The following is a 27,522-nucleotide window of genomic DNA, read 5'->3' as shown; positions in this document are numbered from 1 at the left end:
AAATTTCCCAGCACCATTTATTGAAGAGACTGTCTTGACTCCATTGTATGCTCTTGCCTCCTTTGTCAAATATTAATTGAGCATAATGGCTTGGGTTGACTCCTGGGTACTCTGTTCTGTTCCATTGGTCTATATGTCTATTCTTATGCCAGTACAAGGCAGTTATGAGAACAGTGGCTTTGTAGTATAGCTTGATATCTGGTATTGTGATCCCTCCAACTTTGTTCTTCTTTTCAAGATGGCTGCAGCTATTCGGGGTCTTTTTTATTTCGGATGAAAATTGGAGAGTTTGTTCTAGATCTTTGAAATATGCTGTTGGTATTTTAATGGGGATTGCATTGTATCTATAGATTGCTTTGGGTAGTATGGACATTTTAATGATGTTGATTCTACCAACCCATGAACAAAGTATATTCTTCCATTTGTTTATGTCTTCATCTGTTCCTTTATTCAGCGTCCTATAATTTTCTGAGTACAGGTCCTTTATCTCCTTGGTTAAATTATTCATAGATACCTTAATTTTTTGTTGTTGCAATGGTAAATGGAATTTATTTTTATTTTTAAATATATTTTATTGATATTTTACAGAGAGGAAGGGAGAGGGATAGAGAGTTAGAAACATTGATGAGAGAGAAACATCGATTAGCTGCCTCCTGCACACCCCCTACTGGGGATGTGCCTGCAACCAAGTCACATGCCCTTGACCGGAATCGAACCTGGGACCCTTCAGTCCACAGGCCGTTGCTCTGTCTACTGAGCCAAACCGGTAGGACTGGAAGTTTTTTAATTTTTAGTTTCTCTTTTGGTGAGTTCATTATTGTTGTATAAAAAAAGCCATAGATTTCTTGACATTAATTTTGTATCCTGCTACATTGCTGAATTCATTTATTAGTTCTAGTAGTTGTTTTTATTGATTCTTTAGGTTTTTCTATGTTCAATATCATCAGCAAATAATGACAATTTTACTTCTTTTCCAATTTGGATGCGTTTTATTTCTTCTTCTTGTCTGATCGCCATGGCTAGCACACTCATGTAGAACAGGAGTGATGAAAGTAGACATCCCTGTCTTGTTCCTGTTCTTAGGGAAAATGATTTTAGTTTTTGCCTATTGAGCATGATGTTGGCTGTAGGTTTGTCATATAAGGCTTTTATTATGTTGAGGGAAGATCTTTTAATTGGAGACAACTAAATGTCAAGTTATGTCTTATTATAGTTGTAATTTGTATTTCCTTAATTATTAACTAGAATGGAAGCTTTTTCACCTGTACTAGTATATTGGTTACACTTGTTTCTTCCTCTGTCAAGTACCTATGTTTTAGTTTTTGTCTAGTTTTCTATTAGGTTGCCTGTCTTATTGATTTGGAGAAATTATTTCTGGATATTAATTCATTGATTATTGAGTTGTAAATATCTCTCCTAGTTTGTACTTGTCTTTTATTCTCTTTACAATGACTTTAGTGAACAGAATTTCTTAATTTTATTATAATTGAAAAAATTTTTTTCATACATGAGAGCTAGAAAACATAATGCTTTTTCTCCTACCTTCTAAATTCTTCTAGCTTAGATTTCAAAAGTGAGAATGGGTGACTCATAGTTGAGGAAGAACACAACATACAAGGCAGGCAAATTCTTGCTAGGCAACTCAGAAACAATGGGTCACAGTGGGTATATAGCTAATAGGCCCTTGCTTAAAGCCTTCCCTCCTCTTTACCATGCTTAATTCAAATTAGGCTAAGGTGAGCATCCTAAAATTCCCTTTCGGAAACAGGCTTTTCCATCTGCATCTCTTAGGCAGGAAGGAGATGGTCAAAGATTCTTTCTTAATATTTTGTTTCTTAATAGGAGCTTAAAATCAATATCCCAAAAGGCAGTTTCTTGGTGGGAAAACTTTGGTCCTTCATCTGGTTAGCCTTTTTTGCCAAAGATTATAAATAAAATTGCCTACTTTTCATCTGAGTTTAACACTTTAATAGAATAACTTCTGCCTGACTTGCTCTCTCTTGGATTGTTTGCTCTAGGGGAAACCACTGCTATGTGTTGAGGACATTTAGCTGGCTTGTGAAGAAGACCACATGGAGAGGAACTAAGGCCTCCAACCAACACCCAACACCAATATGCCAGCCAGGTGAGTGAGTGCCTTTGGAAGTAGATCTTTCAGCCCCAGTCAAGCCTTCATATGACCACAACTTTATGAAAGACCCTGAGCCAAAACCCAAACCCCAGGTACTTAAATTTATGACCTTTATAAACTAGGTGAGATAATAAATGTTTATCATCATTTTAAGCTGCTAAGTTTTAGGTAATTTGTTACACAGCTACAGATAGCAAATACAGCTTGCCTTTTAATTTGCTAATGATCATTGATGATGAGCACATTACTTGACCTATTTGGTGAGAATACTACAGGATAAAAGTTGAGAAAGCTTTCTCTCAGACTGGGTATGCTTTCTGCCTTGGGTTTGGGTGCCATATACAGAAACTTCTGTTTACCTGAGTGACTTGGGTCAGGTCCTAGACTCAACTTTTCTACTTTGATATTTGCCTATGACCCAATAGGCAAATGATCTATCCCAAAGTATTCCTGTTCCTCCTGACCCCCGATTCTTAACTCGAATTCTCTATTGTAATTCCATGGTAGTTGGTGAAAATCTCCACCAACTCAAATAGAAACAACAATGTTTTTGAAAACTGCCTATGTAAGCAATAGTAGCAGGAGGCCTTCAGAGCACCTAGACAGCCATAGTGCTAAAAGCAAATTACCAAGGCCTTCTCATATGGAAGGTTGGAGCAGATAGCTTCTTTCTACTACATGGGTGTTCAATACTTTTGGAGTTGTTTTGTGGCTCCAAAAGATTAAGTGGAAAAAACTCAAAGCAATAAATGACCTATAGATAGAAATAAACTGGTTGAGTTTAGATATGCCATCAAACATGGGGTTTTATAAGCTATATATATTCCTTCAGCCTTCCCAAATGATATACGCTACCTTATTTAACTTGCTAAGTGCCAAAAATGCAGGGCTTCTAAGCAGTGTTAATATTCCCAAGGCAGGATTTCTGGAAACTAATACCCTGAAAATCTGATTTCTATTACCTCTGGCAATAACTCTCTTGGTTTTCTGGGCCTCAGTTTCCAAATCTATAAAGTGTGTAGATGGTTTGACATGACTGTTAAGATCTTTTCCAGCTCCCATATTTTAAAAAATATCTATGTATAATACCTTTGGCAGCAGAAATTGGCAGTTGAGAAGGCCAAGAGATTGTTACCAAGCTCAATATTTCAGTCCATCTGCTTGCGTGCACTGGCCCAAAGAAATTCACCAGCAGGAGTTTGCTGTGTAGAAAGGTTAATTAGATAATTGGCCAGTTTGTATATAGAGAACTCATGCTCCAAAGACTTGACTCAAGATGGCATTTAGGTTACAGATTAGGACAAAATCAAGACACTGTGGGTTAAGGGTTCAGGATCATGCTTAGAGCTGATAGGTCAGAAGAGAGGTAAAACATCATTTCTCTGGGGTTTGAGGACACCTCTAAGGTCTGTTCTGGTGTACCTCGGTCTGGTTTCATGGAAAAGTAGCTTAGGGCTCAGGAGCTGAAATATAACTTAGGCTAGGATGTTATCTTTAGCCTGCCAGAGGTCCAGACCTTCTGACCAATAGTCAGATCAAGGCTAGTGTCTTCTCCTGCCTTGGAGGTTGCCGGTTATCTAGGAAAGAAGACAGCTTTATGAGAGGCAGAGCAAGAAAGATAAAAAGAGATTATTTCAGGAGCTAGGATTCAAAGCTAAATTTAATCAAAGTCATAAGGACCCTGGGTTTCAAAATGACAAGTTTATTCTCAAATTTCCAGTTACCAAGTTCACATTGAATTGCTCTCACCCCTTAAAGACCTTTTCACTACCACTAAAAATGCCTCAAACATGTTGGTACTTTAAAAATACTTAGTTGTTAACACAATAATAGGTAAGAGTTTAAACCTGTCAGAGATATGAATAAGATACCTTGAGATGAGACAGGGAGAAGAAAGGTGACATTAACAGAACTAAGTGAACAGCTAGTCAAACTTTGCTGAATCACAGTCTTGCTCAGAGGTCAACACTGGCTTCACAAAAAGTTTTTTACCATTTAAAAATTGGCTTTGTATGTATGTGTATGAATGCATGTATGTGTTCATGTGTGCAGGTATGTAAATTTTCATAAACAACAAGTATTAATTGAAAATCTTGACGTTGTTTTGTCAGAGACCTTCAATAGAATCATAATTCTGTAAGGAGTAGGGAAACTTTCCTTACTCATTTAGTTCTTCTGGCTTATTGAAGACCTTTGAAAGACATTCAGCAGATTAACAGGAGAAAATCAAATTTTAGTGTTTGAATGGGGAATTCACATAAGCATGAAAATTCTGAAGATAGTAAGGCAAAATTGGATATTTATGTTATTTTGGGGGAAAGGGAAAAGTGTGGAACAGGAGCAGGGTCTTAGTTTTCAAAAGTGAGCATGCCCCGTTTGAGGAACTGCAGAACTCACACGGCAGGTAAATTTTTGCTAGGCAATCCAGAAACAATGAGACACAGGGGGTACCTAGTAAACATGCTTGAAGTGTTCCTATCTAATGTTAGGGTGAAAATGCTTAACGTGATTATGCTAAGGTTCCCTTCCTGAAACAGGTTTTTCTATTTTCATCTCTTTAAGGAAAGAAAAGGGAGAAGTGAAACTCTCTTTTTTGAGTCTGTTGGGCTTTAACTGATTTCAGTTCTGAATAGTCTGAATGCCAGAGTGGCACATTCCAGAGGCACTTGCTCTGGACCCTCACAATTAATTTCCTCTCATTCTTTCTAAGCAAAGAGTGTTTTCTGCAAAGTGAGTATGATGAAGCAACTGGGAATTGGGTCTGCCAAGAGAGGCTTTGTCTTTACTTGCTTGGGTGAGTCATTCTTTAGTTGGCAGCCTCTGACCATCCTCCTCTCTGGTGCCTGCACTGTGAGGCTCGCTGAGAGCACCATCCCTCCAGGCATCTTGCAGGTCTGCTGTAAGAGCTGGTGGTAAGCTGAAAGAGAACCACACACCCCTTGTGCTTGTGGTTCCTTTTGACATGTCAATCAGATACTGAATGCATTCACAGTGACTTGTTCAATTAAATGTGCCTTCATGAATCTGATGGCATTTTCTAATGCAACCCACAAATTCGATTAATTTTATTATTTTCCACATCAAAAACAGAAAGCTGAATCAGAAAAATTGTAAGGAAGGTTTCACATTAAATATTCTGATGACAACAACCTGGTGACAACAATCAGGATTTTTCCCCCCTTGGGAGGAAATAGAAAGTAGGTGGATAATTATTTAGTTGAGCTTAAAATGTTTCTTCTGCATGAGTTCCAGAGAAAATGAAGATGCCTTTGTTATTAGCAGGGTAATGAAAGGAGGGCTTGAGGTTCCAGGCAGGGAGGGGAATTTAAGAGGGTGTGGAGTTGAGGGGGATTTTTTCAATTGGGTTGTCAAAGGTAGGGAAAATGAAGGACAGAGAAAGGGAATATGTGGCTTTTAAAACAAAACTTACAGCACTGTGGCAGGGAGGCTAAAATTTACTTACTGAAGAAAACCAAGTTAAAATTGGTAAGAAATAGAGAGTTAAAAATTTACCATAATTATGGAAAATTTGATTTGTTCTTCATGTTAAATATTATGCCATGAAAATGGTCTTTGATTAAATGAAAGCTTTTCAAATAGCAGAAGAAAAAACTCTGATATACCATTAGATATACATGCATCTCATTAGGTATTTCCTTGACTGCCAAAAACTGGATTCTGATCCCTCTTTCTAGGGAAATCCTAGATTCCCTAGGGGTAGATGACAGGATTCAGGTGTTTGAAAATACAAAATTTAAAGTAACATATTTGTTGAGAAAATTTAGCTATCTCCAATATAAAAAAGAGACATTTGTCATCTGATGATGATATATATTTCCCCTGGGTCTTTTTTAAATATTAGTACACAAAATTATGAAATGTAACACTAAAACAAACCATCCTATCTCGTCTCTGGGGTTAACTGACTTGCTCTATTTCTGTGTACCTATGGGTAAACTCTTTGGGTTCTCAGTTCACTTATAAATTGATAAAGATTAGAGGGAATGAAGTCTTTGGTCATTTCTCAATCTATAGTTCTGTAGGGGCTAAAAAATATTAACACTTTTCCTTTCACCTTCTAAGTTCTTTGGACTGGGATAATAATAAAATCAACAGAGACTGATTAAGAGGAGAAAATCAAAGTTTTAATACATGAACATAGGGAATTGGCATAAACATGAAAATTCCAAAGACAGTGAGGCAACATTGGGTATATATGACATCACATACCCAATGTTAAAATTGGCATTAGAAATAGTGAATGTATATATGCCAGTGAGGCAACATTGGTATATATGACACTTTTGGACAAAGGAGAAATGAAGGAGGACAAAATATTAGATTTCAGAAGTGAGAATGAGTGATTTACAGGTATTTGAGGAAGAGCAGAATATACATGGCAAGAAAATTCTTGTTAGGCAACTCAGAAACAATGAGACATAGGGGTACCTAGATAAAAAGCTTGGAGTCTTTCTGGCCAATACTAGGGTCAAGATTCTTTTAAAGAAATATATTTTTATTTATTTCAGAGAGGAAGGGAGAGAGAGAGAGAGAAATAGAAACATCAATGATGAGAGAAAATCATTGATCGGCTACCTTCTACATACCCCACAACCTGGACATGTACCCTGACTGGGAATTGAATCATGACCTTCTGGTTCATAGGTTAATGCTCAACCACTGAGCCATACCAGCTGGGCAGGGTGAAGATTCTTAATGTGATTAATCCAAGGCTCTCTTCCCAAAGCAGGCTTCTCTGTCTGAATCTCTTGGGCAGAAAAGGGGAAGGATCAAAGGTTCTTTCTGAGACTCTCATCTACAGGGTGGCAAAACTTTGGCCCCTTCATTTCTGTCTTACCTAACATATTCAATTGAGTTTAAGACCTACATCTTTTGTATGTTTTAATACATGAAATTGAAGTGTATCTTAGAATAGTTATTTCTTTTTTAAAATTTACAGTATTTATTACCAAAAATTCCACATATAAGTGAACCCTCTTAGTTCAAAACTATGGTCACCTATATTTCCAACATACAGATACAATAGACATACACTATCTCAAGAGTATTGATAATTAGAAAAATGTAGCAAAATTTTTAGGAAGTATTGAGTTTTCAGTATTTTTCACCTTTTTTCTTAATATATTTAATGAAAAATTACAAAATTTTAATAATGGCATCCTTAGTAACCGACTCACAAAATTCCTGAAGATTTAACAATCGGCTCTTATGAGCTGGTACAAACTGGTTATAGCATACCCTTGGTCTAAGGTGAAGTAGAGAGGCCTGGGCTGGGACATAAAGTGTATAGGTAGTAGTCAAACCCAGGATATAAATGAAATTCTCTGAAGAAAAATATATTTAATAAAATAGTAAGAGAAGGTAGTAAGGATGAAAGCATGGAGGAAACCAACATTTAAAGGGCAGGCAGTAAAAAGTATGAGAAGAAGATAAGAACTAGAAATGGAGGCCACAGAGGGTGACAAGGGGCACCAAGGAAGAAGAGGAACCTAAGAAAGAGGAAGAGCATGAAATGATACCAAGAGGTGATCACAAGGAATGAAAATTACCCATTCATTTAAGGGGTCACTTGTTCATTCATTCAACATTTATTTTATTATTTTTTTATGATCCTGTCTATTTTATAGCCAGATTTCTTTTTTTTAGTTGAATTTATTGGAGTGACATTGGTTAATAAAATTATATAGGTTTCAGGTGTACAATTCCATAATACATATTCTGTATATTGTATTGTGTGTTCACCACCCCAAGTCAAATATCCTTCTATCACCATGTATCCCCCCTTTAACCTCTTCTACCTCCCCACCCTCCTCTTCCTCTGGTAATCACCACATGGTTGTCTGTGTTACAAAGGATATTTTTAAATTATTGTGTCATAGCATAATCAACAGTTTTTACTTTTCTTTTTTGAAGGTACATAAAATAATAGTGCATATTACAATTAATGTCATCTTAGATTTGCTGAAACATGCTGTGTAGTTGAAGTATGAACCACAAACATACCAAACTTAGCTAATGCCATTATTCATTAGCCAATCATTCCAAAAGGAACTTAGTTCATATTATTGGTCATCTTTGAGAGGCACATGGAAGTTTGATTCCAGAAAGAAAATAGTTGATAGGTGTTCCACAAAGGAAGTCTTCCTGTTTCCCTTTGGACATTTATTTTGGAATAACCCATTCTTCTTTATATGAAACTCTCTTGTTCCTTAGTTTTGTCCAAGAATCATTTACTTAATTCCTAGATATGCTGGTATAGGAATGTAAAATAGGCAATGAGACAGATAGTTCATACTTATGACTAAATATATTTATTTAATAGTTAATTAATTTTAAAAGGACTTGTTGAATTATCATATATTATTATCTACTAGTGATAAGACAGTAAACAGAAAGCAATATTTACCCTCATGGAACAGGTTATTAAACATTGTAATGCAGGAAAGACTGCACTGAGGTAAATAAAAGGAATTACACAAAAAATACTGAGTCATTTGAAAGAGGTTTCTGTAGATGGTGGTATCTTAGCTGAGACCTGAAAGGCAAGAAGCTTTACCAAGTGAATAATAGGAAAAGAGAGAAGAGCATTCTAAGGAAAGGAGACAGCATATTCAAAGACTCATGATTCAAACAAAACAAAACAAAACAAAAAGCAAAACAAAAAAGTCACACCCAAAATAAAAACAAAGGCATGGTATATTCAGGGAACTTAATTTTGTTTAGAATGGCTGGAAACATATGATGATGTCATGTTTTCTAAATCAAGACTTAAATCTACAAGCATTTCATCTAATCTGAGTTAAACTCTGTACTAGGTTTGAAAGAATTGCAAATAGATAAATTTTAAAATGGAGTTATATACCTAATAATTGGATAATAATATAACTTGAAAGTAGCTACCAAAGTCTTCTTGATTTTCTCACAGATGTTTAAAATCATTATATCCCTCCTGTGCAACTCCCCTGCAAAAGAAAATTATTCTCTTTATATCACACATATATTGTTTCTTCTCTTTTCCCATTCTTGGTGAAAACCTTACCCTGTCAACCAAGTTCCAAATCTTGAAATCATAACAATATGCTTGATAACATTCCCAAAATCTAAGATATCAACTTCTGTAGTTTTGAATTCACAAAATTCATTAGGTACACTAATATCAGACAAAATTGATGTTAAAATGAAATTGTTCTTAGAGGCAAAGAAGATTATCCTATCTAATAAAAGAGTAATATGCAAATTAACCATAACTCCGCTACAGACACAAGCCACACCCACCAGCCAATCAGGAGCGGGTATGCAAATTAACCCAACCAAGATGGCTGTGGCCATGGAGTGAGCAGGAGGCTTGGGTTTCTGCAGCAATGGAGGAAGCCAAGCTTTCTGCACACCCTGGCAGGCCCAGGCCTCCACTCAAGGCTACAAAGTTTCAATTATAGAAGATAAATAAATTCCAACAAAAATGGCAGCAGCCATAGAGCTGGAGAGAGCAGGAGGCTTGAGTTGCCCCCAGTGATGGAGGAAGCTAAGCTTTCTGCACACCCTGGCAGGCCCAGGCCTCCACTCAAGGCTACAAAGTTTCAATTATAGAAGATAAATAATACCCAACAAAAATGCCTGCGGCCGCGGAGCAAGCAGGAGGCTTAGCTCCGCTCAAGGCTACAAAGTTGCAGTTATAGAAGATAAATAAATCCCAGATACCAGGGCTTACGCTTGGGTCACCGGGGGGTGTGGCCAGCCTGCAAACCACCACAGGACCCTCGCCCAGGCCTCCCCATGCCCCAAGGGAACCCTCACCCTAATCCGGGACACCCTTCATGGCAAACCAGCTGGCCCCCACCCGTGCACCAGGCCTCTATCTTATCTAATAAAAGAGTAATATGCAAATTGACCATCACTCCAACACACAAGATGGCTGCCCCCATGTGGTCAAAGATGGCTGCCCCCATGTGGACACAAGATGGCCACCACAAGATGGCCAGCAGGGGAGGGCAGTTGGGAGGGACCAGGCCTGCAGGGGAGGGTAGTTAGAGGTGACCAGGCCTACAGGGGAGGGCAGTTAGGGGCAAACAGGCTGGCAGGGGAGCAGTTAGGCATCAATCAGGCTGGCAGGGGAGTGTTTAGGGGGTGATCAGGCTGGCAGGCAGAAGTGGTTAGGGGCAATCAGGAAGGCTGGCAGGTGAGCAGTTGGGAGCCAGCAGTCCTGGATTATGAGAGGGATGTCTGACTCTCCGTTTAGGCCCGATCCTACTTGGCAGTTGGACAACCTTTGAGGGGTCCCAGAGTGGAGAGTGTGCAGGCTGGGCTGAGGGACACACACCCCCATTCATGAATTTTGTGCACCGGGCCTCTAGTAATCCTATATAACAAAAGGGTAATATGAAAGTAGACTGAACGGCAGAACAACTGAACAACCAATAAAAACATAATATGCTAATGATATGCTAAGGCTGCTCAACCACTCATTATGACTTGCACTGACCACCAGGGGCAGACAGTCAACTGAACAACCAGTTGCTATGATGTGCACTGACCACCAGGGGGCAGATGCTCTGACATGTAAATTAGCTTGCTGCTGGGGTCCGGCCAATCGGGACTGAGTGAGATGGGCCGGACATGCCCTGGAGTTCTCCCGTAGTCCCTCCCAAGCCTGATTGTGCACCAGTGGGGTCCTTCAGCCAGGCCTGCACCCTCTCACAATCCGGGAGCCCTCGGGGGATGTCAGAGAGCCGGTTTCAGCCTGATCCCACAGGCCACTACCCTTTGGGAGGGCGCCAGACCCAGGGCTCATGGCTGGCAAGTGCTGCTGCAGCAGTTCAAGCCTCTCCTGATTGATTGGGACTGATTGGGGATGAGCCTGTGGCAGGCACAGTGGGGCCAGGATGAGCAGGAGCGGTAGGCAGGAGCTGCAGGTGGTGTTGGACTGCCGGTTTCAGCCCAATCCCTGCAGGCCACCCAGAGGGACCCCATCCATGCACTAATTCGTGCACTGGGCCTCTAGTTTTATAATAAGAAACAAAGAAGGACTTCTTTAAGTAATAAAAGGGTCAATATATGCACTTAACAAGAAAGGCCAAAAATACATAAAGAAAATACTAACAGAATTAGAGAAAAATATAGACAGAGATACCTTGGAAAAACCGTAAATGAGGGTTCTCTAATGGACATTTTTATCTTTGTTGGTGTTAATATTCCTCTCTCCTTTATATAGTCCCTTTTTTGAGGGAACTCATTTCAATGTTCAAATGTTCATCTGAGAATAATGCACTCTTTCCAACCACAAGATGGGAATAATTAGGGTCCCTTAGACTCTAGAGCTAACATATGATCCAAGATGGGCCAGTTAGAGAACTTTGTGAAAATGTATTGCTGTGCTGCCCCACATTTTTTTTTTTTGCAAGATTTACTAAGCTAGAATAGTATGATCCATTATGCCTAAAACCGAAAAAGAACATGCATACTAGATTAAGCCAATCAGAGAAATGGATGTCAAATAAAGTGAAAGCTGGTGCCTTGGTAATGTTATTTAAAGTCCTGGATTATTTCTGAATCTAAAATTCTGGTACACTTTTTCATTACATGAGCCATCCCATTCCTCCTTTACTGAAGCCTATTTGAGTCAGGATTCTGTCACTTGCAATTCTAAGTGCCAAAACAGCAAAATGGAGCTAATAATTACAATTCTGGTCACCAATTCCTATAGGGGGTGGTGGTGGCTATCCCCACGCTGAGCAATTCATGTACACCAGCTGGGTGTCCCACAGTTTAACTCAATTCTGACACTGTCTACCTAGAGATAATGTTAGCTCTCATACGTTAAGAACTCAGTCCTAAAGACTGTCCCCTCCCCACACACCACCTCAGGTGCCAACTAAAAGTCCAGGTTGTCACTTGTGTTTCTGAGTGGCCATCTATACATCAAAAGTTCCAACAACTCCATCGTTGGGTTTGATTAATTTGACAGAGTGGCTCACAGAACTCAGAACTCACATTTTACTTACTAGATCACTAATCCTATATAATAAAAACATAATATGCAAATCGACCAAATGGCTGAATGGGACTATGCTATGACATCCCCTGGCACCAGCCCAGCCAAGGCCGTGCAATGCAATTGGTCGGGGGCCCGGCTATCACCCCATGATAGCTCCACAGAAGGAGGCCCTGGCCACCAGCAGTGGGGCGATCAATCGGGGGGAGGGGGATCCACAATTGCCCCAAAGAGGGAGACCCAGGCCACTGACTGGTGGGCTGCAGAGGGTGGGTGGGGCCTCCCTCTGTGAGGAAATCCTGGGTCCCATGTGCCGGAGGCCTGAGGGAAGCTGGTGCTGGCAGCCGGGAGAAGGAAGGCCTACTCTTGCATGAATTTTGTGCATTGGGCCTCTAATTTATTATAAAAGGCTATAACTCAGGAACAGCCAGATGGAAGAGATGCATGGAGCAAGGTCCTAGAATTTCCAAGGTTTTTAAGAGCACTGCTTCCCCTGCAGCTCCATGTGTTCACCAATGGGGAAGCTCTCCAAACTCTATTCTTTTGTGTTTTAATGAAGGTCTCATTACCATCATTGAGTAAATCATTTGCTCTTAGCAACTCATTCAGCCTCCAGCACCTCTCCCCTTCCCAGAGGTCAGGTGGTGGAACTGAAAGTTTAAATCTTCTAATCACATGGCTAATATGCTTTTCCTGGCATATTAGCCCCTGTCCTTAGGTGGGATCCAAAAGTCACCCCATTAATATAAAAAAATACACCTTTATTGTTCCCATCACTTAGAAAATTCCAAGGGTTTTAGGAGCTCTGTGCCAGGAATAGTAGAAGACTACATGTTTTTTCTTTTTTTTTTTTTAAATTTATCCTCATAGGACAGGCTAAGAGAGACAGAGAGAGAGAGGAGAGAGAGAGAGAGAGAGAGAGAGAGAGAGAGAGAAATCAGAGTTGGTTGCCTTCCCTATTAGATATGTGCCCTGACCTGGAATTCAACCACCAAACTTTGGTGCACAGGGCAATAACCAACTGAGCCACTCCAGCCAGGCATCTATTTCTTTTTGTTATTGTTAAGTATAATTATGCTACATAAAATAATCAAATAAATTTTACAAGTACATTAGGAATTTGTAGTATGTGATTATATTCATTTATTTTATAACTGAATAGCTTTCTATTTATTACAACCAGAGATTATACTTGCCAAATTATGTGGTAATAGTATTGTGTTCCAGAAAAGAGTGAGTTAAGGAAGAAAAGGAAGAAATGACCTCTACATGACCATCAAATTGACTAGTTAACTCTCTTTTTATATATTTGAAGATAATTATTTTAATTCTCCAGCGATATATTATTGTAACCAGATTTATTCATGAAAATTATACTAGTAAAGCAAAATTTTGTTAATATAAATTATAACACCTCAATAATAAAAGTATATCAGTAATCTAAATGATTGAAAACCATTTATGACTTGTTATTGAGCAAGAGATAATATCTTTCTTTTACTCTAATCTCTGTCTTCTAATATGGTTAGTCAAATCTTCATTTTCTTGCTATGATTTTTTTGAGATGATTCTATAGTTTCCTAGTAATTTTAGATTATAAGTATATTTAAGTACATATACTCACTTTAAGGAAATAAAAAAATGATTCTCGGAAAGTTTAAATGAAAATTCTAGTCTCACATCTAATTAGATTTTTTACTTTCTATAGATTATATCAGGCCCATGGCTCTGGCTTGCAATAGAGAATGGGCCATGATCTAAACATTCAAATGTTTATTTATTTATTTACTTACTGATTCAAGCCTTTATTTAGTTTCTGGGTTTTTGTTTTGTTGTTGTTGTTGTTTTAAATAAATTTCTCTTGGCTAATAGTAAATAGCCAATGTGTTCTCCTTTATAGCAAGCTTCTAAATGTTTTCTCATGTATAACTTCCTATTTTTTCTTTTAGTTCTTCAGCCAGTATCTCCAAACATTGTTCACTGATATTGTTCCAGATTATTGCTTCATGACATGGGTGATGTACTTCCAGCTGACCTAGAATGACATCCTTTCAGCCCTTGTCCCCAGGGATCCATTCTGTTAGGATCTCCTCAACCTCAGTAGGCAATTTTTAAACTATGAGCAGATCAAGACAGCTCAAGCGCACTTGATCTAATGGAAATGCATCCCTGTTTTCCTGCTGGGCTGTGGATAGTCTGCTCCCCAAGCCACTCTCTGTTCCTTGTCTTTTCATGGGAGGCATTTGTAGCCAGCTATTTATCTTCTGATCTCTCTAGTCTGACAGCAGGCTCCAGCATCTATTTTTATGTACACTGTCAAACTTCAGGGGACACACATAAATTCCTTCTAAATGTCAAGTGCTCCCAAGGCCTCCACCATCAAACTTTGATGCACTGACTAAGGCTAAAAATTTCTGCATCTTGAAAGTGTCCAATTGTAGAGGATGATCTGGTTTCTCTTCTTTTGCAGACAAAGTCTCATCAAAAAGGCTCCCTAGAGCCTCTCTTACTTGGTTAAGTGGAAAAAGTTCTTCCCTTTTTTCATGTGTATTCCTCCAGTAACAGCACTTGTTAGTAGGCAGATAATTATCTCCTTCCACAAATTTTTTTTCTCTTCAGGAACTTCTATCTTTTGCTTATATTAGAATGGTTGGGAAAAGTGAGTGGGAGAAAAATGTCTCATTCTAACTTCTTAGCAAACTCTTGAGGGTATCTCTTCGGCTGCTCTTAATAAATAGAGGCACTTATTGGCAGTGTAATATACCGTGTGTTTAATAGCCATCATGGCAGACCATTGAATGGATTCAGACCATAATATTGAAACAGTATTCTGGAAAGGATTTGATGATACAGGATTTAATCCTTCATTTGCTGGATCATCAGGAAATCAGGGGTGTCCAGGGAAGAGGCTAGAATAGTGGAGTGATAGAGCACAGGGAAGTGGCTGTCCAAGTATCCTGAATTTCTATATATTAGTAACCAGGTGATCATTGGCCCCTCCTGTGGCCTTGGTGTTATTAGGCTTGAGCTTAAGACCCAAGATGTCATGTTACAATTTAGCTAAGATGGAGTCAATTTCCAAAAAATGTTTGGTAAAATTAGTACTACAGAGTTAAGGAAGGAGCCTTGGGAAGAGGAACCAGTGAAGAAGCAGAAACATAAAAGGAGAGGAAAATAAAATAGTGTGATAACAAGTAAATATGAATCATCTTAAAAGTAGGTCATTTATGGTAGAGAAGACAAAAAGACTGAGGTGAAAGGAACATCTTGTGTTCATTGGTGATCTTCATAAGAAAAACCCTAGGAAGATGGTGAAGCTGAAAGCTAGAGTAGAGAGATAAGAAAGCAAAGGAATAGCCCTAGCTGGTTTGGCTCAGTGGATAGAGCGTCAGCCTGTGGACTGGAAGGTCCGGAGTTTGATTTCAGTCAAGGGCACATGCTTAGATTGCAGGCTTGATCCCCAAATGGGGGTGTGCAGGAGGCAGATGATCAATGATTCTCTTTCATCACTGATGTTTCTATCTCTATCTCCCTCTCCCTTCCTCTCTGAAATAAATAAAAATATTTTAAAAAAAGAAAGCAAAGGAATAGAGATGAGGTACTGAAAGTAGCAGATGTGCTAACTCAAGTGTGAAGTTATAAAGATGGAAAGAAGTTGGGTGGTAGTAAGAAGGTCATACAGGACAGGAAAGCTTGTTTGGAAATTTTTGGTGGTTGTTGTTTTTAATAACTTAAACATGTTTGAAAGCAGAAGAATAAGAGCTGGCTGTGACTATGAAGGAAATGTAGAACACAGTCCCTCTGCATCTGGGAGGACTCTATCAAGGGCTCACACAGATGAAGGAATTGGCTTTGGGGGAAAATAAGTTCCCCTCCCCTACAAGATTGGACAGTTGCATTTGAGTATTTATCAGGGTGTGAAAAAGTGAGTGTGAACAAAAGTGGCAGCTTAAGCCAGTAAACTCCCATCTTCTGTGACAAATAGAAGGCAAAAAGATGACCAATAGTGACAGGATGTAAAGAAAAAGAGGGAAGGTTTGCAATATTCAGAAAAGGGTAGGGGAGAATTTGCAGAACTGAATCACCAGGCTACAAGGTAGGACCTACTTTGACACCTGGCTGCTGGTGGGGCTGGTGATTCTGAACAGTCCTGAGGTTGAGGAAAAGGCATGTAGAAAGAGAAGGAGCCTTTGATCCAGAGGAAGGAATGGACAGAGCCTGGGGACTAGGCTACAATGAGGAGGGGAGAGAAGAGCAAAGCTGAGTGTCTATGAGCCCAGGCGTGGGGGAGAATCTAGAGAATGGACAGGATGGAGCATGAGGCTCTGAGTAAATGGTAGCACTGTTTAAATAGGAAGCGGATAGTCTAACTGTAAAATGAGAGGAGGGGTTGACATGCTATTCTTCTGAAGGATAAACAGGTTTCAGGGATGTTGAGGCCTAGAAGGCCTGCTGAATTGTAACTGGTGTGGGAAATCAGGAGGGCATAAGACTCTTCATTGGTTTGACTTTTGATCTGAAATAACTTTCAGCAGTGCGAGATGCTGAGGAGCAGCATCTGGTACGGACAAGAGTGAAAGCCACACGGTGTATGCAAATATGTGTGTGCACCCTTGTTTTGAAAGCAAACATTTTGTTTTCAACTAATAGCTTGCATTTTGTGCTTACTTATTTTTTTTTTAAAGTACACACACAAAACAGCTTGTCACTGCTGGCTTCACAGCGAAGGAAGACAGGCCCTGGAGTGTTTTCCAGTACCCACCTCTCTAAGCTGGTTCTCACACGAGAAAGAAACTCAGTAACAAAAGGTGCCTGTGAAAGGTTCTTTTAGACTAAAATTTGGTGGAGATTAAAAGAGGGCAAAAGTTCAAATAAGAAGGAGCCACTGCCAAGTAAGCAGGAATCTTAGCCAAGGGGAAGGAAAAGGAGACACTGGTTTAAAATGCAAGTAACCATGGCGAGCCCACAGTTCAGTGCTAGAATCTGGTTCAGAAGTAATATCACACAGAGCCGGGATTGTTTATTCAAAGCAGGCCATGAGAGAACAGTTGTCTCCAATGGGCACTCGCACAGCTTGGATTCAAAATTATAAGTGCATTTTTAAAAGTGTCCAGCACTTCTCCCTGACCTGTTTGGTATTAAGCAAAAAGAAAAGAAAGCACAAAGTTTATTCTCAGTGTCTCTTGTGGGTTTCAGACAGCTTTACATATGGAAAAGCATTCTGGTGTCAGCTGTTGAACTGGTTTCCTGCTTTTCTGCTGTCAGTTGCCATTGGAAACTCTGCCTGGCTGTGTGGTAACATCGCCCGTTTCCCAAGGTTCAGACACCAACGCCCCTCGACAGGGAAGCAGGGCGTTTCTTTCTTTTCAAGTACATGTTGTGCTTTGCCCCTGTTTGTGAGTGAGAAGGGCTTGCAAACAGCTGAAGGACTGTGAGAATAAAACTGTGGTATTGAAATACAAAGCAAAGATAAGCCTGCTAAAATGTAACCAGAGGTACTGCAATGACCAGAAACTCACCTTCACCTTCCTGCCAATCCTTCCAGTCTAGAGTGTCCATTTGCCGTCGTTACCCCTGTATAGAGTGGAGCTAGAGGCACCTGTCCTTCCTTTGTAAATGACATACGTGGCTGTCAACACAGCAAGAGCTTTTAGAATGAAGGGGGCCCCCGAGTCTCTGAAATTTATGCAAAAGCTACTGCGTCATTTTGCATGTGCATTTTTCTGGGGGAATATGTCCATCACTTTCCTCAGGTTATAAGAATGGTCCAGGACCCTAAACGCATTAAGAACCAATGAACTAAAATATCACCAAATAAAGTACATTGGCTATCCTCAGAAATATTGAAAGAATGGAACCTAACGGTTTTGATTATGACAGTGAAGTAATATGGACAGTGCACTGGGAAAGCTTTCTCGCGGCCTAATGGATACAACATGGACAGGGAGAGGAAATTTTCAAGAGGCAATTGACTCTCTGCTCAAAGCTGAGAGTACTGGTGCTCCAGTCCTATCAAGGCATGGGGATTACCTTCCAGCTCTAAAAGAATGTGTCATGTCTGTATTCTTCTCTTTTTCAAATCCTGAGCCATCAGGGAGTTGGAGAAATGCAAGGGAATCTCTTTTGTCTGGAAGGGAAGAGCTCAACATGATAGTTCCACAGACAAATTTAGCAGAAAAGAGAAGGGCAGCCTAATCATGAGTCTCATCAGAGGAACAGTCTAGCATCATGTTCCAGCACTTAAAACATATCTGGAGTCAGACCGCTTGGGTTTGAAACGTGGTCCATTAAATAGTAGATATTATAACCAGGTGCTAGTTACACATCAGTGGAGAAATAATAATGCAGTTGATCCTCATCTGTCAAACATTTAGTCTGCATATTCCTGTAGTGAGGTAGGTGTTGTAGGCATACCAAGATGAATAAAACTTGTGTATAACTAAGTAAATAAATAAAGATGTGGTATGAGTAGTGACTTAATGGGAATTAATAAAGAAAATATTAAAGGAATGTAGAGATCGGATCAATTTCCTGTTAATTCTCTCAGCACTTTCCTGAGAACTTCCTTGTCTTAAACCCCAGTTGATATTTGTGATAAATCAGAAGGAGGAAAGTACTAGTTTCAATAATGCTGGTGGGGTAAGGACCAAGTTGGCCATTGTGATCTGTTAGGACTCCACTGTCTGCATTGTTTAGACGATAACACTGTCATCAACATAGTTTAGTGGTTAACAGCCCAGTTTCTGGAGCCAGATTGCCTAGATGCAAGTCCCATTTTTCCCCCTACCAGCTCTGTGACTTTGGGCATGTTACTTAATCTCTCTAGTTTCTTTCACATAGAAAATGAGGATAATAATAGCGCTTTCTAGCATTGCTATGAGGATTAAATATGCAAGTATTTCACAAACATTGTCTGGAATATAGTATGCTCTATTTCTATATTTAGTAAATTACCAAATCATCATCTCTAAATGTCTCATACTAGATACATACTAATGGATAAATAAGATGTTTAAGGATCAATGGTTGAATGAATGAGTGAAAAGTAAATGATCTTTGAAATGTCAGCAGGAGAGAAAACATGAAGAAATCATTTGAAAAGAGCTAATTTGATAGTTAAAATAGTTTCAATTGTTGCTTCCCTGTGTAGAAATTTTTAAAGTTCCAACTCTATTAATATAAAGTCCAAATCTTATGGTATGCTATATTAATTAAAAAACACACACACACAATAGGATTTGTGGTAGTAATATTTAACCCCCAAATCTCAGTGGCTTAAGAAACAAAAGTGCATTTCTTTTTCTAGCAGAGTCTGATGAAAGAGTTCTCATCCATTTGGTCACTGAGAAATTCAGGCTGTTTATCTTGTATGCTGGTACCATCTTATGTTACCATGATGGTAGAAGAGAAGAACAGAGAAGGGAAATCAACTTTTAATTGTCATGGTTCAGATGTAACATATGTCATTTCTGCTCCCAATCTATCTCTCAAAAGTAGTCATATGTCCCCAAAGCAGCTGATGGGGGAAGGCTGGCAGATGCAGGGGAACACATGGAAACTCACACAGTGAGCAGCTATCTCTACCACATATGGCTTTCAAAATTCTCAAAATCTGATCGCAGCTATTCCCATCTTGTCTTTAAAATTAAATGAGGACTTGAGGTCTCATAACACTGTGGAAATAGCTTGATGTATACAGCAGACTCTCATCACAAGGAGGTCTGTGAGTGGCCCTGAAGAGAGTCTATAGACTCCTGTTAGGATCTAGTCAGGGGGGCAAAGAAATATAGGATGGGGCTCCTGCTCTCAAGGAGCTTACAACATAGTTAAGAAAATGTGAAAAGAGTTAAGATGTTAGGGTAGTGTTGACTCATTTGCATCTGAATGCTAGAGATAAGGTAGTTTGGTTTTATATAAAGAGCTTGAGATGTGAATCAAATACCCCTGGACCCCAAAGCCCACTACTTGTATTATCTTAAGAAAGCCACTTAACCTCTAATGGTCTTTATGCACATACTAGTAGCCCTGTGCACGAATCCGTGTGCCAGTAGCTCTCTGCAGAGCCTGGCCACTCCGCGCCCGCTGCCCAGAGGCTCTCCGCTGCCCAGAGGCCCATCCGCAGCCAGGCATGAAATGCTTGCCTCGTCACCGGGGCGACAACGCAAGTGTTCCGTGCCCTGGCCTGGCCAGAGGCCCATTCATGGCCAGGCGCAGAATGCTTGCCTTCTCGCCACAGCGACGAAGCAAGCATTTCACCAGGCCACTCACGCTGCCCGCTATCAGCGGCTGTCCCCCCCACCCCGCCCGGGACTGGGGGACTCTGGCAGGGCTGAGAGGACTGGGTGCCGCCATCATGTGGCTATGGGCACTGCCATATTTGTGATGGAGTGATGATTAATTTGCATATTACCTTTTTATTAAATAAGATATACTGTTAGTGTATATACACATACTTAATAACTCAATAAGTAGTAGCTATCATTGCTATTTTTATTTTTGTGTAACAAAATATCTTTGATATGAAATAGACTTTTTTAGGCATGTGATAAAATATTATTTCAGTTTTTATTTTAAAACTCCTGTTGAAATCAGGCCAAAAGAAACCAAAGGTAAAGGTGTCACCCATCTAGTCTGAAAGAATTTCTTCTAAATCTGATCAGGTTCTAAGCCTAAGCTTAGGTCTTTCCTGCTGCATTTCAGGGGAAAACATGACCACAAATCCAGCAAGATTGCAGTAGCAGTTGATAGAGGTACCTGCAAAGGTGAATGGCCCTAGAGTGTGTACCTCATCCAGCTGCTCATTGGTATCCCACAATACCTACAGGACCCCCTCAGAGACACTCAGTTGGGATTAGAGATGTGATTGGGGAAGGAAATAGGAAAGTCTCCAATGCACTTTCTATTTCAGCAAATGCCTCCCCACTTCCAGCCGCCTTATCCTGGATTACAGGGGACTTCCTTTTCCCAAGTCCATTCCTGAAACTTTCCAAATCTCAGCTTACTGAATTATTTCAAATTTATAAAATGAGGATTATTATTTCCTTGGCCCTTTAGGTGATTCTGACTTAGAATAACAGATACATCATCTCTTCTCCCAAGCCCTGTCCATGGCAGATTAGCATCCCTGGGACCTAGAGGGTGTTGACAGATGTCCCATATATATCCTGCTCTGTGATAAAGGGGTCTGGTTGAGTGGAGCTCCCACTCTGTAACATCACAGTATATTGATACTACAACATCAGTGGATTCCTTTTTATTCTGCAAAGATTCTCTATTATGAATATGAATATCCTCTCATCATCTCTCTCAGAGCACAAAGCAAATAAAAAGGAAGAATTCCATAATTTCAACTGCATAAAGCTGTCCTGTGCTTTGTTCATTAGAGTATCCAATTCTGCTGAATAATTCTCCATAGGCACGAATGATAAAAGAGAGGGTTATTGCCCATCTGTTTGCCCTCTTGGCTCCTGTCCAGTCCTTATTGTCTCTTTCAAGCTGGATCCATCTGATTGCTTTAGTGACGCAGGAAGGCATCACCAAACATGAGCACATTCCCAGGCTCTGGGAGGCTCTCACCACACTGAGGCGGAGTGACACAAGGACTTTGCCATAGAGCATCTCAGAAAACTGGGGCTGGAGTAAGAGATTGAAGGTGGAGGCCATGACATCTGTGCCTGGGAAAGGGCCAACAGAGATCATTTTTATCTTCTGCAGCACACATGCAATCTATTCATCATCAGGCTCCAAGATCTTGACTGAGCAGCCAAGAAAGCAGAGAGAAGAGCTTTCATCCCTGCTGTCAGAGTTGCTGTTTATATTATTTTGCCTGTGTGTTTTTCCCCCCTATGATCTAATATAAAGCTTTTCCAGGTTTGGGCAAAACTTTGTCAGGGCCTTTGTTTCAAGAAGACATTTGAATGGGAGTTGGGCAAGAGGAAGAGAGATTGAAGTATTATTGTTCCTGGCCTCTAGGTTGTAGAATTCATAGCCAATTTATTTTTTTAGGGGAATGGACATGGTTTCCAAACTTTATAAACATAATCAGAAAATAAAATGGAATTCATAATTCTCTCTAACCTTCTATTCTTTTCAACTTGTGCAGAGTTACAATTTATGAAATAGAGACAGTTTACATTAGAATCAAAACCTTTTCATTGGTGAAAATTGCCTTTTATTTATTCTGTGACTTTTTATGGGCCCTATTATAGAATGGCAGTTGTAGCTGTACTTAAATGCTTTCAACTCACACTCTTAGATCTGATAGAATGTGATGGTAGGAGAACCACCACCATGTCAGAGGATCTGGGTCAATTCTAGGCTTTAATACTAACCAGGATATCTCCTTTATATCTCAGGGCTTCATTTTCCTCACCTGTGAAATTTGGACAAGATTCTTTGTAAAGTCTTTTCTTGCTCTGAAAGTCTCTTTTTCTTGAGGGTATTTGCTTCAAGTGGCATTTGCACTATGTATTAACAATTTCTCTGTATTGATTTTGTGGCTACTCTATTAAATGGAAACATGCTTATCTTTGTCTTCACGAATGTAATGGAGGCTAAAATGGAGAAGGTGACATGACCTTCACCCCTTAAAGGCACATTATCCTGAGCAACTTCTGGGCTGTGCTCCTAATCTATTTTTGATTATGTATCTTCTTTGGAAGGACATGATAATAAGAAATTTAGAAAGAAGTCACCTATTATGTTTTCACACTCCCCCACTTTCATTTAAAAAGGCGTTGCTATCATGCACTTGTTTTATAATTTACCGTTAATCTCTGTGACATGGCGGTGATTGGGATTTCAGAACATTTTGAAAGGCGCATTGTCTCATGCTGCTTGTGTACAGTGAATTGCATTTTGCTGCTATCCACTTTCAAGGTTTCTGAAGCACACTCGTAATGGGTTGTCATGATCCCAGATAAAAGCAACCCCGCAATACCAGGTTACACAACCAAGCTTTCCTTACAGGGATCTGATTTTATTTTTCAGACTTTGCCCTGTACTTGTTCAGGGTCTAAGAGAAAAATATAATAAACTATTAAGATCTAACCTCAGAATTCAGCTCCTCTAAAGTTCTGGGTAGTGATGCTACTTTCACATTAATATTTCCAAGGACAAAGGGGAAGGGAATGGTAGTTGAGATCTATTAAATCCCTTCTCTTATATATTCCAGATGCCATGTTAGGTGCACATAGGTAACTTTTTCTCAACGAATTCTTCAACAATTTCTCAGCAGTCTTTGAGCTAGGTAGTGTTATGGCCAAGCTTCAGATTCTGGATATTACTGAACATGGCACAACTAGGAAATATAGAAACTCAACTTAAATCCAGGTCTGTTAGCTTATCAAACCTATATGGTGGGTTTGTGACTGCTTCTTTCTTTTTTACTTTTAAACTGTTTGCTCTGTGTACATGTTCAGTTTCTTACATTAATTCTTTCAATATTAATAGCATTTTTTTCATTTTCTACCATGTAATCTTCAGCAACTGTGTTTATTGGATTTTGATGTTCCCCTGCAAATATTTTTAGGTCTGGATCGGGGTCTTTGCTAAGCCAACCATAAAGGAGTCTATGATTCATGAGTTAGAAAGTCCTTCCCTGATATAGAATCATCTATTCGCCTTGCCCTTTCATCAAATGGGAATGTAGCGCTTAGGGGTGAAGAACATAGGCAAGTATATAAAAGAGTTGCCGGTGAAGAATAACTGCTGCAGCCTTGTTTACATTTGAATCAGTTTAGGATCTTAATTTTTAAAAATATTCATAAAGGAGGTGAGATTTCAGGATTTTTTTCCCATCATGCATACAATTGTATGTATGTATAAAAATTGAAAATAGAGATTGTGAAAAACTCCAAGTAACCTGGACTTTATAAAAATTTCTTGCAACACTAGGCAGAGAAAGATCAACACCAAAGGCAGGCTATAAGCTGCACCCAAGTTGAAAACACTGAAGGCCACATACAAGTCATTTTACCGCATTTGAACATCAGCATGAGCCTACATCCTCAGCAATCCCTACAGTAGAGTGCCCAGAGAAAGAGAAATGTAGATTTGCCTAAGGAAACATCCTTGGCTTATGCCATCAAATATTGATATTTAATCTTCCTTTGACTTGTATTCAATTAACAGATACTTTAGTTGTAAGACAAACTAAAAATTAACAGTTTTTAATTCTTAACAAGATTTCATGTTTCCAGCAGCAAGGGATTCTTTGCAGGGTTTTCATCATATTATGTTCAAGTGCTGGTGCACTTTTCAAGATTTTGCAGTTTCTTGTCATTGCTTGTCACACTTCAGACCAGTGGCTTATGTCAGCTGAAGTGATTTTAAAGATTCATTCTTGTGAATTTAATACATTTTCTTTTTCTTCTTGGCAGACTCCAGTTGTGCATCTGGGTAGTGTAGAATGGAATTATTGGTATTCACATTCAAGTAATTTCCCAAATGAAATGCTCATTTCTTGCTGTTTCTCTTGGAGTAGATAATAATGAATTGACAAAAAAAAAAAGAAGAAGAAGAAGAAGAAAGAAAGAAAAAGAAAGAAAGAAAGAAAGAAAGAAGAAAGAAAGAAAGAAAGAGAAGATATAAAGGCTAAATGCCAGATCTACTTAAGTGCAAATTCCTGTTGCTACTTCAATACTGGAATATTCTGTTGTTTTGTACTAAGAACAATAAATCCTAATCTTCAAAATATTTTACCCTAGCTGGTTTTGCTCAGTGGATAGAGTGCCAGTCTGTGGACTGAAGGGTCACAGGTTCGATTCCGCTCAAGGGCACATGCCTGGGTTGTGGGCTCAATCCCCAGTAAGAAGTGTGCAGGAGGCAGCCAATCAGTGATTCTCATCATTGATGTGTCTATCTCTCTCTCCCTCTCCCTTTCTCTCTGAAATTAATAAAAATATACTATAAAATAAAAGCCTAATATGCAAATCAACCAGCAGGGGGCAGGGCTGGCAAGTGGGCAGTGCCAGGCCAGCCAAGGCAGGTGCCAGCGGGCAGAGGAAGGAGACAGCAATAGGGGGGGGGGAGTGGGGGCAGCGGCTACTGGAAACAGTGGCGGGGTGATAGGGGTGGGGTTGGAGCTGCCCCCCGGTGGTCAGTGCTCTCCCACAGGGGGAGCACCACTCAGCCGCAAGCCTGGCTGACAGATGGCTAGTGCAGTGGCGGTGGCAGGAGCCTCTCCTGCCACTGATGGCTTAGGTCGGCTCCCCCTGGGGAGAGGACCTAAGCTGTCATTTGGACATCCCCTGAGGGGTCTCACACTGTGAGAGGTCACAGGCCATGGTTAAGGGACCCCCCTGCCCCCCGAGGGCCTCTACTATTTAAAAAAATATATTTTGAAGGTACTTTTATTGACAAAGTATCTCACAGCAAAGGTCCTACAGGAATCAAAAGACTACTCAAGAATGCAATAAGTAACATCTCAACCTTTGTTTCACCACATGCAGTTCAGAAAGACCATTCACTTCAGTAGCTCTGAACCATGACTGCATATTAGAACCCCCTTGAGGTGGGTTTGAAACCTACTATTTTTCTGGTGCTCTCTTGCACCCATGGGTTTGGCTTAGTCTGGGGTGGGACCCATGCTTTTTCTTTCTAAAAGTTTCCCTGGTGAGTCTAATGGGAAGCTAAGCTTGAGCACCACTGCAACTTCTGGCAATTCTCTTCAACAGAGTACAAGACAGACATGGTAGCTGGAGGAAGGAGGGAAGGAGAGGTAAGGACAGAAAATGGTACTTGGGTTTGAGCTCACCAACAACTACTGGGAATTATTATTATTTTCTCTTTCTACTCCATGGCAGTAATATAGTATAACAGAGAGATACTGACCTTCGTATTGACCAAGGGATCAGATTTCTGATGGCCGGGCCATCCCTATATTTCAGATTTAAAGCCTCAGAGGCATATTCACTAGAGTTGCTGCTTTCATGTTGTTTTATTTCTCATGTTAGTACATGAGATGGAAGTGAGGTTAATTTCAAGTTGTCCAGAACTGAGATTCAGAAGTAAAAAATAAAAAATACATACTTTATTTTTTATTTCTACCTCCTCTTTCCCCAACTTATTCCCCATTGTCATTCTGCATTCCTCAACAAGGCCCACAATTATTGGGTGCCTCCTCTTTTAGGTCTATTTATTTATTTACTTATTTATTTATTTTTAAAAATATATTTTATTGATTTTTTACAGAGAGGAAGAGAGAGGGATAGAGAGTTAGAAACATCGATGAGAGAGAAACATCGATCAGCTGCCTCCTGCACACCCCCTACTGGGGATGTGCCCGCAACCAAGGTACATGCCCTTGACCGGAATCGAACCTGGGACCCTTGAGTCTGCAGGCCGACGTTCTATCCACTGAGCCAAACCGGTTTCGGCGTAGGTCCATTTTTAAAAATCATCTATTGCCACCCCTTTCTCATTCTCCTTTTTCAATATTCTCATCCTGGTTAAGAAAATGGCTGTGTTTCTGATCCTGTCCTGGATCTGTAATGCTGCTCTCCTGATGGAGGATTCTTCTACAGCCCAGTCCTGCCTGCTCTTGTCCTTTCCTACTACAAGTTCACAGGACTCTTTCTCCAGGGTTTTCTCCTATGTAAGGCCTCTGGCCCAGTTGATACATTTTCTCATATAATTCTAAGAAAATGGCCTGGGGGAAACTGGTATTCCTGTCTACAAGTTTGGAACCCTGGAGAACGAGGGACTCTAAAACATGTTTGGAAGATCAAATTCTGACCCTGCCTCATGCAAAATATTCATAAAGTGGGAATGATAATGTCAGCTTAAAAGTTGTTCTGGAGATTACAATGAAATAATACATTCCAAGTAGCTGGCATACAGTGTCACATTCCAGCTTTTGACATCTGCCTCCCCCTTATTCCCTAAGGGCAAGGAGCTGTGACATGGATGGCATCCAGACTGTTAGTAGTATTCAAGATCTCAGGTTTGGAACATATGGGATATATCCCTATAATTCCCCAATAAAGAAGGATATAAGGCTTTTCTTAATTTCTTTAAATTGGTCAGGACTCTTTTATAATTTTTAACCTATATTCATATAATTTATTATTGACAAAATATTGGGGTTCCTGAATTTGGAAATAGAAACTTTCAGAGTAGACTGTAGTGCTGCACTTATGTTGATAAAATCTGGATTGCATTGGGGATATTAACATTTGTTTTATGAACGCTCTGCTCCTCCCACAGACTTTTTTTTTTTTTTGAAAACTTCTAAGTTCACAGCACAATTGAGCATAGAGTACAGAGTGTTCTCATTTACCCCTATCCCTACACATGGATAGGCTTCCTCACTATCTATATCTTGCATCACAGAGTTATACTTGTTATAACTGAAGAATCTACACTGACATATTATTATCAT

At 39.8% G+C, this 27,522-nt stretch overlaps 1 long non-coding RNA gene across 2 annotated transcripts; it reads left to right on the top strand.

Moving 5' to 3' along the window:
- Positions 1–1,661: 1,661 nt before the first annotated feature.
- On the top strand, positions 1,662–27,132 carry LOC114233206 (uncharacterized). 2 transcript variants are annotated; one of them, XR_008556975.1, is made up of 4 exons: positions 1,662–1,736; positions 2,019–2,125; positions 25,817–25,860; positions 27,028–27,132. It is a non-coding gene; the product is annotated as an uncharacterized LOC114233206 (long non-coding RNA). The 2 variants fall into 2 exon arrangements; XR_008556976.1 differs by lacking the exons at positions 25,817–25,860; positions 27,028–27,132 and adding an exon at positions 25,592–25,653.
- Positions 27,133–27,522: the final 390 nt, after the last annotated feature.

This window comes from Eptesicus fuscus, chromosome 9, assembly GCF_027574615.1.
Source record: "Eptesicus fuscus isolate TK198812 chromosome 9, DD_ASM_mEF_20220401, whole genome shotgun sequence".
Lineage (NCBI taxonomy): Eukaryota > Metazoa > Chordata > Mammalia > Chiroptera > Vespertilionidae > Eptesicus > Eptesicus fuscus.
This window is presented reverse-complemented; position numbering and strand designations above follow the sequence as displayed.